Source organism: Acanthochromis polyacanthus, chromosome 10, assembly GCF_021347895.1.
Source record: "Acanthochromis polyacanthus isolate Apoly-LR-REF ecotype Palm Island chromosome 10, KAUST_Apoly_ChrSc, whole genome shotgun sequence".
NCBI lineage: Eukaryota > Metazoa > Chordata > Actinopteri > Pomacentridae > Acanthochromis > Acanthochromis polyacanthus.
This window is the reverse complement of record NC_067122.1, coordinates 28202034-28217299: the sequence shown is the minus strand read 5'-3', so window position 1 is coordinate 28217299 and position 15266 is coordinate 28202034.

Sequence of the window (15266 nt, the reverse complement as noted above, 5' to 3'; positions counted from 1 at the left end):
GCCTGATGGGATTTAAGGTCATCAAAGCAGTCGGTGTTTTCTGTTTTGAAACCTCTAACCTCCTTGACTACAACATCCCGTCAGAATTTATGTTCTATAGCTTCTCAGCCATGGGTGCCGTGAAGTGGCTTTGGCAGCGTGTCCAAACCCAGCCAGACATCTGCTTTGCATTTTTCTTTCCTACGTACAGCTGACTGGAGGTCTCTGAAAACAGCATGGAGCTTCATCTCCTAGGAGAAAACGTAAAACTGGAGATGGCCTGTAAAATATCCAGTTTATTGCTTGCTTTCATATAAAAGACTATCTTGTTGAGAAACAAAAAGTTCAGCTCTTCCTACTAATCCAATATTAATATCCCGTGTGAGTTTTGCGATTGGCTCGAGAAGCAGAAATAACTTCAAAAACAAAGACATCGCAGTTGGATGACTTTTCTAACGCAACAAGGCAAAGATGTTATCAAACTTTTAGACTTCTTGTCTCCTCTCTTTGATGAATCCTTAACATGACAAAATCTACAGAATAAAATCTTGCATCTCATCTCTGTAAAAATTGGCAGAAAGTTTCTCCTAAAGGGAAATGTTTGGGAAAAAATAAAACCAGATCATCAAAAGCCTGGAAGAAGAAGAAGAGCCTTGTTATGCTTTTTTAACAGTACATAACTGATTAGAGGAATATTTTACCACCTTAATAAGTTACTGTCTTGTGTTTTATTAAAAGCTGTTTTAGAAAAACACAAATTATTCATACAGAGCAGTGAAAGCAGCTGATTCACCATGTTCTGTGCTTTCAGAGTTGACTGGATTGATACTAGCTGTGGGATAAGAGCTGCTGTTGTGGGCTAATTGGTAGAAATGCATCAATAGGCTGCATTGATGAGGTTTCGGGGTGAGCGAGGGGCACATGCGGAACCATGCCAGCATCATGATTTGGGCCCTCAAATCTGCAGGAGAGGCTTCCTGTACGCCAACAAGCAGCCCATTGTGTGTGTCTGAGAGCATGATTGTGTGTCTTTGTGACGGTAGAAGTGGAGGGTCGAAGAGCTGCCCTGATGAGGAGGCTGTGACCAGGTGTCATGTGATGAGTGGAAACCAACACAATGGCCACTTGAAGGAAAACGTAAACAACATTAACCCCGATTTGGTGTGTTCTTCTGAGTCCATCCCCACTGTTAGGACCCCTCACCCGCAGACTCACAACTCTGCAGGAGAGCCACGGCCGTGTAATCACCCACACCTTTACGTTTTCTCTAAACCCTACAAGACTCCAGAAAACAGGATTACCCTTGTTGCTGTCATAACCCCCTAAACTTAAGGCAATGTTTTTTCTATTTCCACTTAAAAAGTAACCTCAAATTTAGCTCCACAGCTGTGAAAATGAGCAATCATTCCACTGCTGACACTTCAGAGAGTTTCAAGATATAATAAATCTCCAGTCCTATCACCAGGCCAGAGTGAAACTTAAAAAAATCTAAGCAAACCTGAACATTATGAGTTCAACTGTAAATTCTCTCAACAATGAGACAGCACACACTGCAGCTATTGCATTTTATAAGCTTTTGTATTGTTTTTTTTAGGTTCTTTTATTAGTTTATTATTTCCCTCATGTCCTGTTTCTTCTCCTAGTTCAACAAAACAGAAACAAAGCATTTTATGCCACTGATTGGTGTGAAAATAGCAAAGTACTTAAAAGTTGTTAAGTTGTTAAGTGTGACACTTCTTCACACAAGTACTTATATGTGAAGAAAAAAAACTAAAAATCTGTTTAGTTTAGTTACGTATGCAGTCTGGAGTGCTTTACAGTTTTCTGGCTTCAGTATTGTTTTACTACTTTTTAATTTTATAACCATTTTACTATAATAACTTTTCTTATTTAATTTTCACTTGTGGTTCCATTGTTATTGTTTTGTTTATTTATCATCTCCAGTTTTGTTGTTTGGATTTTTAAAAGTAATTTGTTTTGTCTATGGCTTGTAAAACAATTTGAACTGAATTTGAATAACTTCAGCTGCCAAAATTACTGCAGCAGAAAAGAAGACCAACAAATCCGTAAACATTTTGGTCACAGCAGTAAGGCAGCTTTTACAGTAGATGTGTCACACTTAACCTTTAAAAAGTGGTTCTTATAACAGAAACTATCTGATTTCACTTTCATTAATGCTGCATGAGGTTTACACTGACTTCACTTGACTTGTGAATCATTTGTACATTTTTACTGTAAATTCTGTCATACAGATGAAGGACAAACCAAATGAATAACTGATCTGGTTGCTCTGTTCTGCTGTTGGAGGCATTTTGCAGATGTTTTTTTTGTTTCATTTACCTCGTGAGAAGGAAGAGTTAAGAAAAATCAATACAAAGTTGTTAGGAGTGGTCACCTTTCCTGTCCTGTCCTGATGGGAGTGGTTTCCTTGTAGATGACAAAGCCTCCATTCAAAGGGCATAAAGGGTCAGTGACTGGTTCGATGAAAATGATGTGACTCATATTCTGTGGTCTTGAGAATCACCAGAGCTCGGATAAAGTGAACACATATGACGGATTTTGGAATGGCATGTTAAACATCATTCAGCACCACTAAAATCAAATCACCAAAATGAAGGACACGAAAAATACGAAATGTACAAATAATTTGTACACTGATTGAATGTACATTTTTTCGGTTCACATAGACAAATTCATCTTCACTCGGAGCCCTTACAGCAACATGAGTGCAGTCAGTTACGCCGATTACATTTGGGAAACCAGACATTGCTGCAAATTGCCGTTTAATGTTGGCCTGTTCACCCACAGTGTAAGGAAACCTGATGTATTGACTGGTCATGTTTATAATGTCATCCAAAACAGTTGGGCATTATTGCGCTGAGGGATGGTTGTGATATCCCAGACCTAAAGGACATCATTTAACTGTATATCAAACCCAAACGGGATTTAGACAACAAATGTAACCTCATATATTCTTCATATAAAGCACATACCTGTCGGCCAATTCCCGCTGGAAGGAGCCGGTGTTGCCAGAAACCCCCGAATCGTCAGCTCCTGTGTCTGTACCGGGATGGCGTGGTTTTGACGGGTGGGTCTGTCTAAGACAGCCTAGTTCAGCACATAGATCCAAGAGTACTGATCTAGGGAATCGGAATCGGCTTATTAGCCAGTCATCGTCATGGGCCAGGAAATCCCGTTATCCCTAAAATCTCTCTCCATTCTTAACGTGATCTTCCAGCAATGCCAGCGCATCCATTGTGCCACATTACGCACGGCTGTCACCCGCTATTTATCTGCTTGATCAGCGATTGGACTGATTGTCACATGCCTTTTCCAAATTAGCAATCAATCAGTGCCACTCACCGCTCTATATCATTTGAAGATGGAAGTTTGATATATGAACATAGTTCTGCAAATACAGTCGTAGGCCGAATGGCGCACTATATGAACATCTACAACAATGAGGGTTTATGATTATCCGGCTCTACAAGTCTAATATGTGATGACAATAAAGGTTTGAGATCAATCTGGTTTCAATTCACCACTTCACCCTCTGGCACTGCCGTTCCCTCTGTCTCCAAAATGTGCTTAAGCAAGCATCAAAGTTGGCGCACCGGTGCGCACATTCTCATGCCAAGTTTGTTTTTATAAATCACAACCCTTGCATAGAAAGTGGCGTACACCACTTTCTAGCCCTGTTTTGTGCGTACGCAAGCTTTATAAATGAGGCCCCAGGTCTTTACATCAGTGGAGATTTTCTTCCCTGACGGCATGGACATGTTCCAAGATGACGATGCCAGGATTCATGGGGCTCACATTGAGAATGAGTGGATCAGGGAGCATCAGACGTCATTTTCACACATGGATTGTCCTCCACTGAGTCCAGACCTCAGCCCCACTGAGAATCTTTGGGATGTGTTGGAGAAGACTTGATGCAGTGGTCCAACTCTCCCATCATCAATATAAGATCTTGGTAGAAAATCAATGTATCTCTGGACAGAAACAAATGCTGTGACTTTGCAGAAGCTTATTGAAATGATGCCACAGTAAATGAGTGTCGTTCTCAGAGATAAAGGTGGTCCAATGAAATATTAGAGTGGTAAGAGTCAGGATTTTAGAGGCAAACATCATTTCTTTTTTTCTGTTGTCTGTACCAAACAAGCACGCTTCCTTATATCTGAAAATCTTTATATATTTAAAGTGAATGTTGTGACGTAGTTGTGCTTTATCTTTATAAAACTGCAGCACCTGGGACTTGGATGTTGCACTTACCCTGTTGCAAGGGCGTAGGTTTGCATAGGGATGGTAGGGACATAACACTACCAACTTTTCAAGAGGGTCAAATTGTCCCCACCAACTTTTAAGCAACCTTATTTGCATTATATAATGAGTTCAGTTATATAGGTCATTTTGATTGTCTTCCCATATGTTGTAAGGATAGAATTGACCCATTATGTTCAGACCAGGTTCAGACTTACATTTACCCCTTTTCACTTGCTGAATGTGCCGGTCCAATCAAACGTGCGTTTGATTGGCTGATGACTTGACCCCCCCCCCCGCCACCCACACGCACACTCACACAGCCCCGACAGAAATGCACAAGAAATAAATATGCCGCCTTCTCCGCCCCCTTCGAAGAAGAGGGATAGTAGAAGTTTTTTTCGGCCAGCAGCAGCAGCAGCAGCAGCAGACAACACTGTAAGTAATGTAAAAAGACGTCAGTGTTGTGGACGTGGGGAACACACCACTAATGTTGCTACTGAAAGTCCGACCTGCATCAGAGTTAGCATAACATTAAACTGTGTGAACTTGCTAACCTGCAAAACTCGAGTAGGAAGCTGCTTAGAGAGAATTGTCCTCCTGTATGTGTTTTCTACTGTTAACGTTAATTAAATTGTGAGAAATGTAGTGAACTCTGCTGGAAAATATAGAACCAGAAAAACGTGAGCAAGAAGCTGCTTAGAGAGGGAGGTCCCAGTCTGTGTTTCACAGGAAAGTGTTGACAGTCAAAAAGAAAACACATGCTGCTGCTTTTCTTCTTGTAAACGGCCTGGTTTAGAAGGAAAGAAGGCTAGAGCATGTTGTGACTTTACACTTTTGAAACCAAATACCTATTAGTGGATTTATTTATTAATTAAAATGTATTTAATTACTATCACCTGAACAAATACACATGAGTTAGTATAAGTCAATACAGATTTATTTTGCATTGATCATTTAGCTTATCAATTAATTAGGTTCATATTCGTGAGAAATGTAGCCCTGACCCCCGTTCACCCAATCTGTTTGGTCTTATTAATGTCCCGTCCCCAGCAAAAAGTGTACATGCAGGTTATGCTGTTATATCGTCCCTACCAATGTTGAGACCAAACCTACGCCCTTGCCCTGTTGTGATTTCAATTCAGTTTTCGGTTATTCTTGCAAAACGGAAAGAGAAAGCTTTTTTTTTTATCATTTAGCAGAAAGACTTGGTTTCTATCCAGATGGTCTTTGCAGATTCTGCACAGTTCCTCAAAACAGCAATGAATTTTATGAAGCAACCTCCAGTGTCACACTCAGTTTGATAAACAGTTTGTAGTTCACACTGTAGAAGCACAGAGTCTCATTGCAGTTAATTACTTTTGCTAATTTATTGTTCTGTGTTTTAATTCTCTTCTTTGTGTGTTTTTTTCTTCCTCTCATTTGAAAGTGGAGAAATGAACGATGACTCTGATTTTCATGTCGTTCTGTTCTCCTGTGATGCCTGCAGGAAAAAAGGGCTTTGGAAGCCCCACGCGTAGAATCAAGCTGAGAATAGTTGGGTTTTATTCCAGACGCTATAAATTCTGTCTGCAGCAAACATGGCAAGGACAAGGATTTCATACTGTTCAGTTTGAGCACCAGTCCATGAAGATTTATTGGGTATGTTTTTGACACGAACATCAGTTTTTATGTGTGAATGATGTTATGACTTTCTGCGGTTTCTTCTCCGCCTGGAGCTGCTCAGTAAGGGATGAGTGAATTATGCTGAATTAAATTAGATTAAGGCATGCGGGAGTAGCTGTTCGAAGCAGTTTGCAACCTTGCTGTTTGCCTCTGGTGTCATGAAGAACCAGATTTATATTTCCAAAACTCAAAGCATGTTGTTATTGTTGTTCTCTATTTAAATGCAAGATATGAGGTAAAAGTATTCATGTATGAGCTGCCACTAAGGCATTGTTTCATTTTTTACAGATTGTCTTTTAAATAGTTCATTTTTACTTATTTCAGTTAAAGAATGACTTAATAACTGCTAAAGGTTAAATAGTTTGTAAAAGAGGTTTATTTTTTGATACTGGTCATCAGAAAGCAAGGCAGACTTGTTGAGTATGCTCTGACTATAATCTGCTGCCATCTGCTAAAATTCATCATAGAGACAATGCTATAAGTTCATAAATGTGATGTTCAGGATGTTTAAAATACAAATATCAGAGTCAATCAATCAGAGTTTATTTGTATAGCACTTTTCATACAAAAGTAGCACAAAGTGCTTAACAAGTTAAAAACAAACAATAAAAAAACAATAAAAAGACAATGCCCCATATCCCTCCCAAACCCTGCCCCACAACATACTTCCTAAGAACACACAGACATACACACACAGACAGTCAGACAGCCACGCACACACACACACACACACACACACACACTTTTGTAAAAGAAATAATAGTGTCTATTGGCTGAGAGCAGAAGCACCAGAAAGAGGAAACACCATCAATGAGAGCCGCCCGCACCCAGGGCAGCAGCAGGCCCCAGCAGGCCAGATAGCTCCAGGGCCATTAGGCCCAGGCCCTGCCAAAGCCCCAGATGCAGACGGCTCCCCACTGAGGAAACACTGGAATCTAAAATAGATGTGTTAAAAATAACACGTAAAAACTAAAAATTGAAGAATTAAAATAGCTACTAAAAGATAAAGAATAGTAAAATAGTAAATAAATAGTAAAATAAATGGTAAAATAGATAGTAAAATAAATACTAAAATAGTGAAATAATAATATAGCATACAAAATAATAAAATAAATATAGAAATAAAAGCAAAACCAGGGAATAAACAGTATAAATCAAGGCCTTAAGATAAAATAAAAGCATTATGTAAAAGCCAGTTTAAAAAGGTGAGTCTTGAGCCTGCGTTTAAAAGTCTCTACGTTCTCTACAGCCCTCAGGTCCTCTGGCAGGCTGTTCCACAGGCGAGGGCCATAATGTTGAAAAGCTGCCTCGCCATGAGTCACTGTATTCACCTTGGGAACTGTTAAAAGGCCAGTGCCAGAGGACCTGAGGGTCCGTGAGGGTTCATAAGGTAAAAGTAGATCAGATAAATATGAAGGCCCAAGACCATTAATACATTTAAAAACTGTTAGAATAATTTTAAAATCTACCCTGAAGCACACAGGGAGCAATGCAGTGATTTTAAAACTGGTGTAATGTGGTCCCGCTTTCTGGTCTTCGTCAGGACTCGTGCAGCTGAGTTCTGCAATAATTGGAGATGAGAAATAGTTTTTTTGGGAAGACCAGAAAGCAGGGCATTACAGTAGTCCATTCTACTAGAAATAAAAGCATGCATTAACATCTCTGTGTTTGCTAGAGAGAGAGAGATGGGCGGACTCTGGCTATATTCTTTAAATGGTAAAAACCTGTTTTAGTTACTTGTTTAAGATGAGGTATAAAATTAAGCTCAGAGTCAAAAATGATGCCCAGATTTTTTACAGAAACAGCAGGTTTAAAAGATAGCGAAGACAGTTTTAATAAAAGTTTCTCTCTCTTGGCTTCAGGGCCGATAACTAAAACCTCAGTCTTGTCCTGGTTGAGCTGCAAGAAATTCTCAGCCATCCAAGATTTGATGTCTAAAATACACTTAAAAAGGGCATCGACTGGCCCTGTGTCATCGGGAGACATGGCAATGTAAAGTTGAGTGTCATCAGCGTCACTGTGAAAACTGATTCCGTGTCTCCTGATGACATCTCCAAGTGGGAGCATGTATAAGTTAAAAAGAATGGGACCTAAAATTGAGCCTGGAGGCACTCCATATTTCATTTTGTGGACATCTGATGAGCATGTATCCAAACTTACCAGAAAACTTCTGTCAGAGAGATAGGAGTAAAACCATTTTAAAACAGTCCCAGAGAGGCCGACCAGGTGTTTAAGTCTAGATAAAAGAGTTGGGTGATCTACTGTGTCAAAGGCTGCACTTAAGTCCAGTAGCACCAGAACAGAAAGTTTATGGGAGTCTAAATTACTCCTGAGGTCGTTAACAATTTTTAACAGAGCCGTCTCTGTGCTGTGGTTTGTCCTAAAACCTGACTGAAATTTTTCTAAAATATTGTGTCTTTTTAAAAAAGCATTCAGCTGAGTAAAAACAATTTTCTCTAATACTTTGCTTAAAAATGGTAAGTTGGATACTGGTCTGTAATTATTAAAAATAGCAGGATCCAGATTAGTCTTCTTCAGAAGGGGCCTCACCACTGCTGTTTTAAAAGCAGCAATAGTGCTGCTTTGCAAATAGTGATACTTTGTTAAAAATGATATTGGACAAGAGGTTTAAAAAAGGAGTTTGTTGATATTTACTTACAGGCTATAGAACACATTAGTGGCCAGTGTGGCTGTTATCCAAGAACAAACAGTAACGTAATTTCATGTTTGAACTCACTTATAATGCAATATTAAGTTAAAACACAGATACGGACAGTCTGTGGGGGTTTTTTTTGTTGTTTTTTTGCAGTTTTCACCGACATGTTAATGAGGAAGTGTGACAGTAAAAGGTCAGTCTTACTCTTGGCTTTGGTTTAACTTTGTGTTTAGTCAGAGTTTCAACACACGGCACGAGAACACTAAAATATATTTATTTGTACTGTTATTAAACTTTTTGTCTTGCATCGGAGATCTTCTCAAATGAAAATAAAGTTTTCATGTTTTCTTGTTAATATGTCCTAATGGTGTTTTTAAATGCAAGAACACTCAACATGAGTGAAATAAGCACCATGGCTGAGTATTTCCACAGTGAAATCACAGTGAATCATTAGTCTCAAAAACATGGATTTAGGTTTCTAAGGTTCATATGGAACAAACTTACCAGATAACTCACATGGTGGAGCATTTTGTGCCATTTTTCTTCATCACAATCATGTTCAATATTACAACTTGCCATTGTGTCATGTAGAGTAGTTTTGCAGTAATTCAGTTTTATTTATATAGTGTCAGTTACAGTTCAAATTTTCTCAAGACGTTTTACGCATCCCATATGCCTGAACCCCCAGAGCAAGCCCTTTGTTACCATTTGATGACATAAATTGTATTCCGAGTTAAAAAAAAAAAAAAGAGTAGATATTCCTTACATGTATCAGGTCTTACTCTTCTTTATTGGTGACACTTCTGACATAGTGTGTGTGGTCCACAGTAAATATATTCCTGACCGTTACAATTGATAAGAATAACAAGTTTCCATGATATTCTATGGCAAAAGCATGTGGGTGATTTTTGACCCACTTAAGGAAGCTTGGGGTAATAGTTTAACTGTGAAAATTTCTTAAAAAGTATAGAAGGTAACTTTAAATTTTAAATGGAATGATTTCAAAACATCTTTTTTTGAGGAATACCCAGAATATAAACTGATAAAAACTTTTCAATACAAAGATATTGCAAGAAAACGACCTCACCAGGTTACTTTTGACCCACTTATGCATCTAAGGGTTAGTGAGTGAAGGGACTGTTTTCATGGGAAGAAGCACTAAATATGTAACTTGATACATAGCGATGAGTTATTAGAGGCTAAATCAATGATGATAAACTTTGAAACTTTGTCTCTCTAAACAGTTTGACATTGGGCATTTTAAATACGTAAAGGATTTCAAAGGATTGTGTTTATTCAGTTAAATTTTGTCTCTCTTTATCTGCTGATGGTTTTTGAAAACAGTGGAAATTCGAATTACGCTTTATGGGTTGAAAATCCTGCCATTGTTTTGGCTGCTACAACTGTCTGGTGCCCATTAAACTGTATAACAAGATCATGGCCTGAAGGTTTTTTTTTTTATGATGCCTGATGAAACTAAAATTTTAGATCCAATTGGCTTGATAGTTTTAATTAATTGTAAGCGATAAGATAATTTGTGTTTTTCCAGCATGTGACAGGAGGGAGGTTTTTTTGGCTTCATTTTCTCACGGGTCATTATCTGTTTACATTCGTCCTCTCGGTCTGGATGAAGAGTGACAGCCTGTTGAAATGATGATCATGTACGGCTCCGAACCAATTTTTCGTGGGACAAAACAAGCCTTCAAACAGCCCAGTGCGTTTCCCTGCAGGCGGGGAAGAATGTCAGCTCGACAGACAGGAAAATTGTGTAAATCTAACTGGGAGATCACCGGAATGACCCACTTTCACTGGACATGTTGCAGTGTGTTAGTGAACGCTTCATTTCCCTCCTCACTGCTTCAGCATAATCCTCTTTTTTTTCACCTCATTGATTTACAAAGAAGGTTTCTGCCTCAGAAACTCAAAGCTGCGAAGCGATCTTGTCTTTGGAGCAGGAACAAAGATGTTTTCAGTTTGAATAACAATTCCCAGACTCAAGTTTTTGCATCCATTTACAGCTGTGGCACTAACCTCCTCTCCTACTGTGTATCCGGTATCTGGACGGCTGGACGCCACAGCTGCACAACTCCTGCTTACATTTAGCCGACTTATATTAAACGGGCTTGGATGGCTAAATAAGAAAGAAAATACGTGAAAAATGTTGAAAGAAGCAGATTTTTTATTCCTTGTGAAACATCTGCAAGGGAGTGACTCATGACCTTGGAGCTTATATTCAACTCCCCAGAGCATTATTCATTTTGTTTAGAGGAGAAGAAGAGGAACTTTTACAAGTTGCGCCTCCGGCAGGATATTTGGGGAGAAAAATGACTCTGTGGCTTCTGCGAAGAACAGCTGCACTGGAACCACGGGAGACAATGGATTAGCAGCATTAATTAATGGAATGTTTGGACAGAGTTTTTATTATTTTCAGTTCAGAATCAGCAACAACAAGACAGAGAAATGCTAACAGCGCTGGAAGCCTGCCTTCTCCTGATATCACCTGAGTTACTCTCCGGTAGATGAGTTAATATGATATAAACAGGATAATACAAGAAGACCATTGAAAAAATCTAATGAAAGCGAGAAGAATTGCTCATTCTTTTATCCCTGCTGGGAGACATTTACGAGATCTGGAGAAGTGATGCATGATATAACATCTTAAAATCAAGCAAACTGAGGGACCTTTCTTTCTATGTGCATCACAATGCAAACAAAAATACTTTGGTGGCTCAAAATACTTCCAGTGGCAAACACAGTCATTGTCGCTGTTCACAGGTTTCCTGTTAGAGCAGCGACAGACTCTGTTAGCAGGGGGTGGACCCTCGTCTGGATAGGGTGAGGAAGTTCAACATAAAGCAACAGGGATTCCCACCGTGGCCGAAGTGTCTGCTTTTAGTGCTTAGTGGTCTTCTTGCTGAAGGATGTCAGAGGAACAGCCTGACTTGACTCCAGTTTTCTCTTCAGGCTCCAGACTGCTATTTTTGCTTTTATTCTGGAATTTTTGCCTTGAAAAATACAAACAAAATTGAGTAGTAGCTCCATAAAGCCAAAATAGAAGCCTTCACACTCCATGGATGAGAGACACTTGAGAGGATTTTGAGATGGATTAAGTCTCAGTGTTACCATCAACAAACCGGAGAGAGACAGAGCTGAAAACTCCAATAAACAATGAAATTTTTAATGGCACCTAAAGTTTACAGTGAGACTAGCAACAATACCTCTGAATCTGTTGACACTGATGTTGCTGTTTCAAACATTCCAGGCAACAACTTCTCCAGATTTCAAGCAACACAAATAATGTACAATATTTGTGCTGCTGCATCACTCAAAGGACTTTGGATGTTTTTTGCTCCTGTCTCATTTTTCACTGCAGTATGAAACCCGGCGATGGAAACAACACAACCATGGCAAGAAGCAGAGAAAACACAAAAATGTCTTCTGCACAGGATGTCACAGTTCTAAATCCACAAATTCTAAAACAAAAACAAACGACTAACTGAAAGTTTTTGGTTGATTTATTATTACAAAAAAAAAAAATCTGGAATCAACATGTTCAACATTTTTGTCTCCACAGATGTTACCAATACTGGAAAGTGGAACTGGTGTTCTACATAATTTTTGTTTCTTATTCTTCAGTCGTCACATCTCTGCTCTGAGGGAACACAGCCTGCAGTTCATCTGAAAGGTCAGTAGTGTTGTTATGAGACTATTGGTCACAGCTGAGTTAGTCATGAATTCTCCGTTGTGTATAGCAGCGCAGAATTTTTTATTTTTATTTTTTACAGGATCTGATGCAAGTGGTTTCTGAAATAAAACAAGTAGTAAACTTGTTCCTTGAAAACAAATAAAAAGGTTATTTTGATTAAATATTCCATTTTTAAATAGATCTGTTTGTTTACTTTACAAAACCAAAAGTCGCCCATGACAAGTTATAGAACCTTTGCAAAGTGGAAAATCCAGGGATTCTTTCTTCTAAAGTTTCTTGCTTTTCATAATTGTGTCATTTTGACACTTAAAAAAACAACAAAGCATGTTTTTCAAACCTCCTGGGAGGTTTGACGTTCAGTGAGCATTCATCATCCAATCGACTTTCCTCAAATTCAGTGAATTTCTCCCTACATTCCCCTTGCTGTTCATTCTTGTGAAAGTAAAGTCATCCGTGGGTTAAGCTATCATTAATTACTACACCAAGGAACGCAGCAGAGTTATGTGACGATCAGTGATGTGGCTTATAGTCTGGATCCACGGATTTGTTAAAGATTTCTGTATCCTTGCGAGATAGCAGCACGATCATAGGCTGTACTTCAGTATTCCGGGCATGGTAGCTGTGTTGTAAATGTGATTTAACGGCTGTCACATTCATTTTCCTTTAAAACTGTGTGGACAGCATTTGTCTGTCAAGTTACTCAAAACTGGAAATGCTTGTAAGGGCTCAGCAAAAATGAACCTTAGGACATGAAAATGTCTTAACAAGTCAATGTGTAAAAATGACAACAAAAAAACAACAGGTCTGCTGTATCTCACTGTAACCATGACAACAAGTGAACACTACATCAGCTGCATGCTCAAAATTGATACAGAGTATCATGCATGGGCGTGGTTCTGCCCTCTACTGAGGGCTCGTCTAGTTAACTATTTGCTCCTTTTACATACATGTATCTGTGTTGTTGAGAACTGATACTTTTACTTCAGTATAACTATGCCATTATCTGCCTCAAACATTAAAAGGTTAAGGTTTGAGGTACACCTCAGTGATATATTTACACCCCGAAAAGGTTTTTGTTTTCAGCATTTCTTGCCTGATGTGAAACACTGTACCATAAGGTTTCAACTTACAACCTCTTTACAACGAGCCAATAGGAAAACAGTTTGTACTTAGGAGTGAGGTTTCTCCCCCACATGTTGAGTAAAGTCTGTTCTCATTTGCCAGGGATGAACTTTCTTTCTCCACCTTGCATACAATATTACATTATCTGACAACCCAGCAGTGCATTTGTCTTGTGTTTAAGGTCAGGCATAATATTTCCACAACACTCTGAATGAGAAAAGAAAGCCAGTGTTCATGGTTGTGGCTCTGCAAATGGAAAACAAAACTGCACACAACTGTACTCCAGTGTGGCCAGACAGGGGACAGTAAATCTGGCACAGGCTAACTATCTAAAGATGCCTACTAGCTAAGTACCAACAACCTCTTCCCCTTTAATAAAAGTGATAGTTTCTAGTGGAAATTGTTAACTGGTCTGTGAGCTCTTTGTCTGCCTCGCTGTCCTCCAACCTGAGCTCAACAATGCCCATAAACCCTGAGCTTGGCCTTTAACCCTGCACGAGGTCTTTGATGCGACTCTGAATGGTCATATTCAGGGTGTACGTGTCACATGCGGATGTGCACAGACACACTCAAACATGCATGAAAACAGTATGCACGCACTCATTAGACAGAGCAGTGCTCCCCTCATGTCCTTCATCTTTGCATGTAATTGACTTTACATGTTGTTGAGGTGTGTTTGCCATGGCGGGTCAAAGCTACTCTCTAGAAATCATGAGAATCTGTGTGCAGGAATCACGTGAAATGAAGTCAGTAAAGCGCACGAGGTTGTAGTTACCAACCTGACAAACCTCAGCCTGCTTTATATCTGAGAACACTGCGGAGACATGAGGCAGAAGATTTAATGCTGCCGATTCTGCTGTCTCCACTGTTGAGGAGACAGTTTTGAGTGCCTTCATGGTTTCAGGCAGTTCTGGTTCCCTCAGATTGACAATTTTCTGCGGTTTTTCCAGTTCCTGTCTAGAGAGGATTGTTTCAGTTCCAGGAAACTAACTAAAACATATGCAATCATGAAAACACCTGCAGTCCTTCAAAGCTGCTAAAATCAGTATTTTGATGGTAAAAGTGGAAAAATTATCACTTGACCCTGCAGTTCTGCTAAGCTTTTAATACTTTTAGCATCTTTTAGCTCTTTGTTTTGGGTGTGAGGCTTTAATATTTTGGTTTACTGCGATCACTGATCCCATCAGTGTTCATTCAAAGAGAATTTATTGCTTTTCTGTCTACACTATGGGGCTGCACAGTGGTATATAGTGGTTAGCACTTTCGCTTTGCAGCAAGAAGATCCCCAGTTCAAATCCCGGGGTGGGCCTGGGATCTTTCTGCATGGAGTTTGCATGTTCTCCCTGTGCATGCGTGGGTTTTCTCCGGGCACTCCGGCTTCCTCCCACAGTCCAAAAATATGCTGAGGTTAATTGATTAGTCTAAATTGCCCGTAGGTGTGAATGTGAGTGTGATTGTTTGTCTGTATATGTAGCCCTGCCACAGACTGGTGACCCGTCTAGGGTGTCCCCTGCCTTCGCCCGAGTCAGCTGGGATAGACTCCAGCACCCCCCGCAACCCTAGTGAGGATAAAGCGGTGTATAGAGAATGGATGTCTACAATATTGTGATTCCTCACCTTTATTTTTCACAATATTCAGGTACATTTCAAAGCACTTTGTGTGGATATCTGTTGTTTTAAATGTGCTATATAAATAACTCTGACTTAACTTGACTTGTGTTCTGTCATCTGTGGGCCAAAAAGCCATTTCATGCAAAATTGTGAGACTATCCAAGCATGTTTCATGCTACTTATTAAAGAGAATCTCTGATTTCCACAGTCTACTGCTCTGGAGTTACTTTTTCAAGTTTAAAAGCATACATAGCTTGGTTTTAAAGA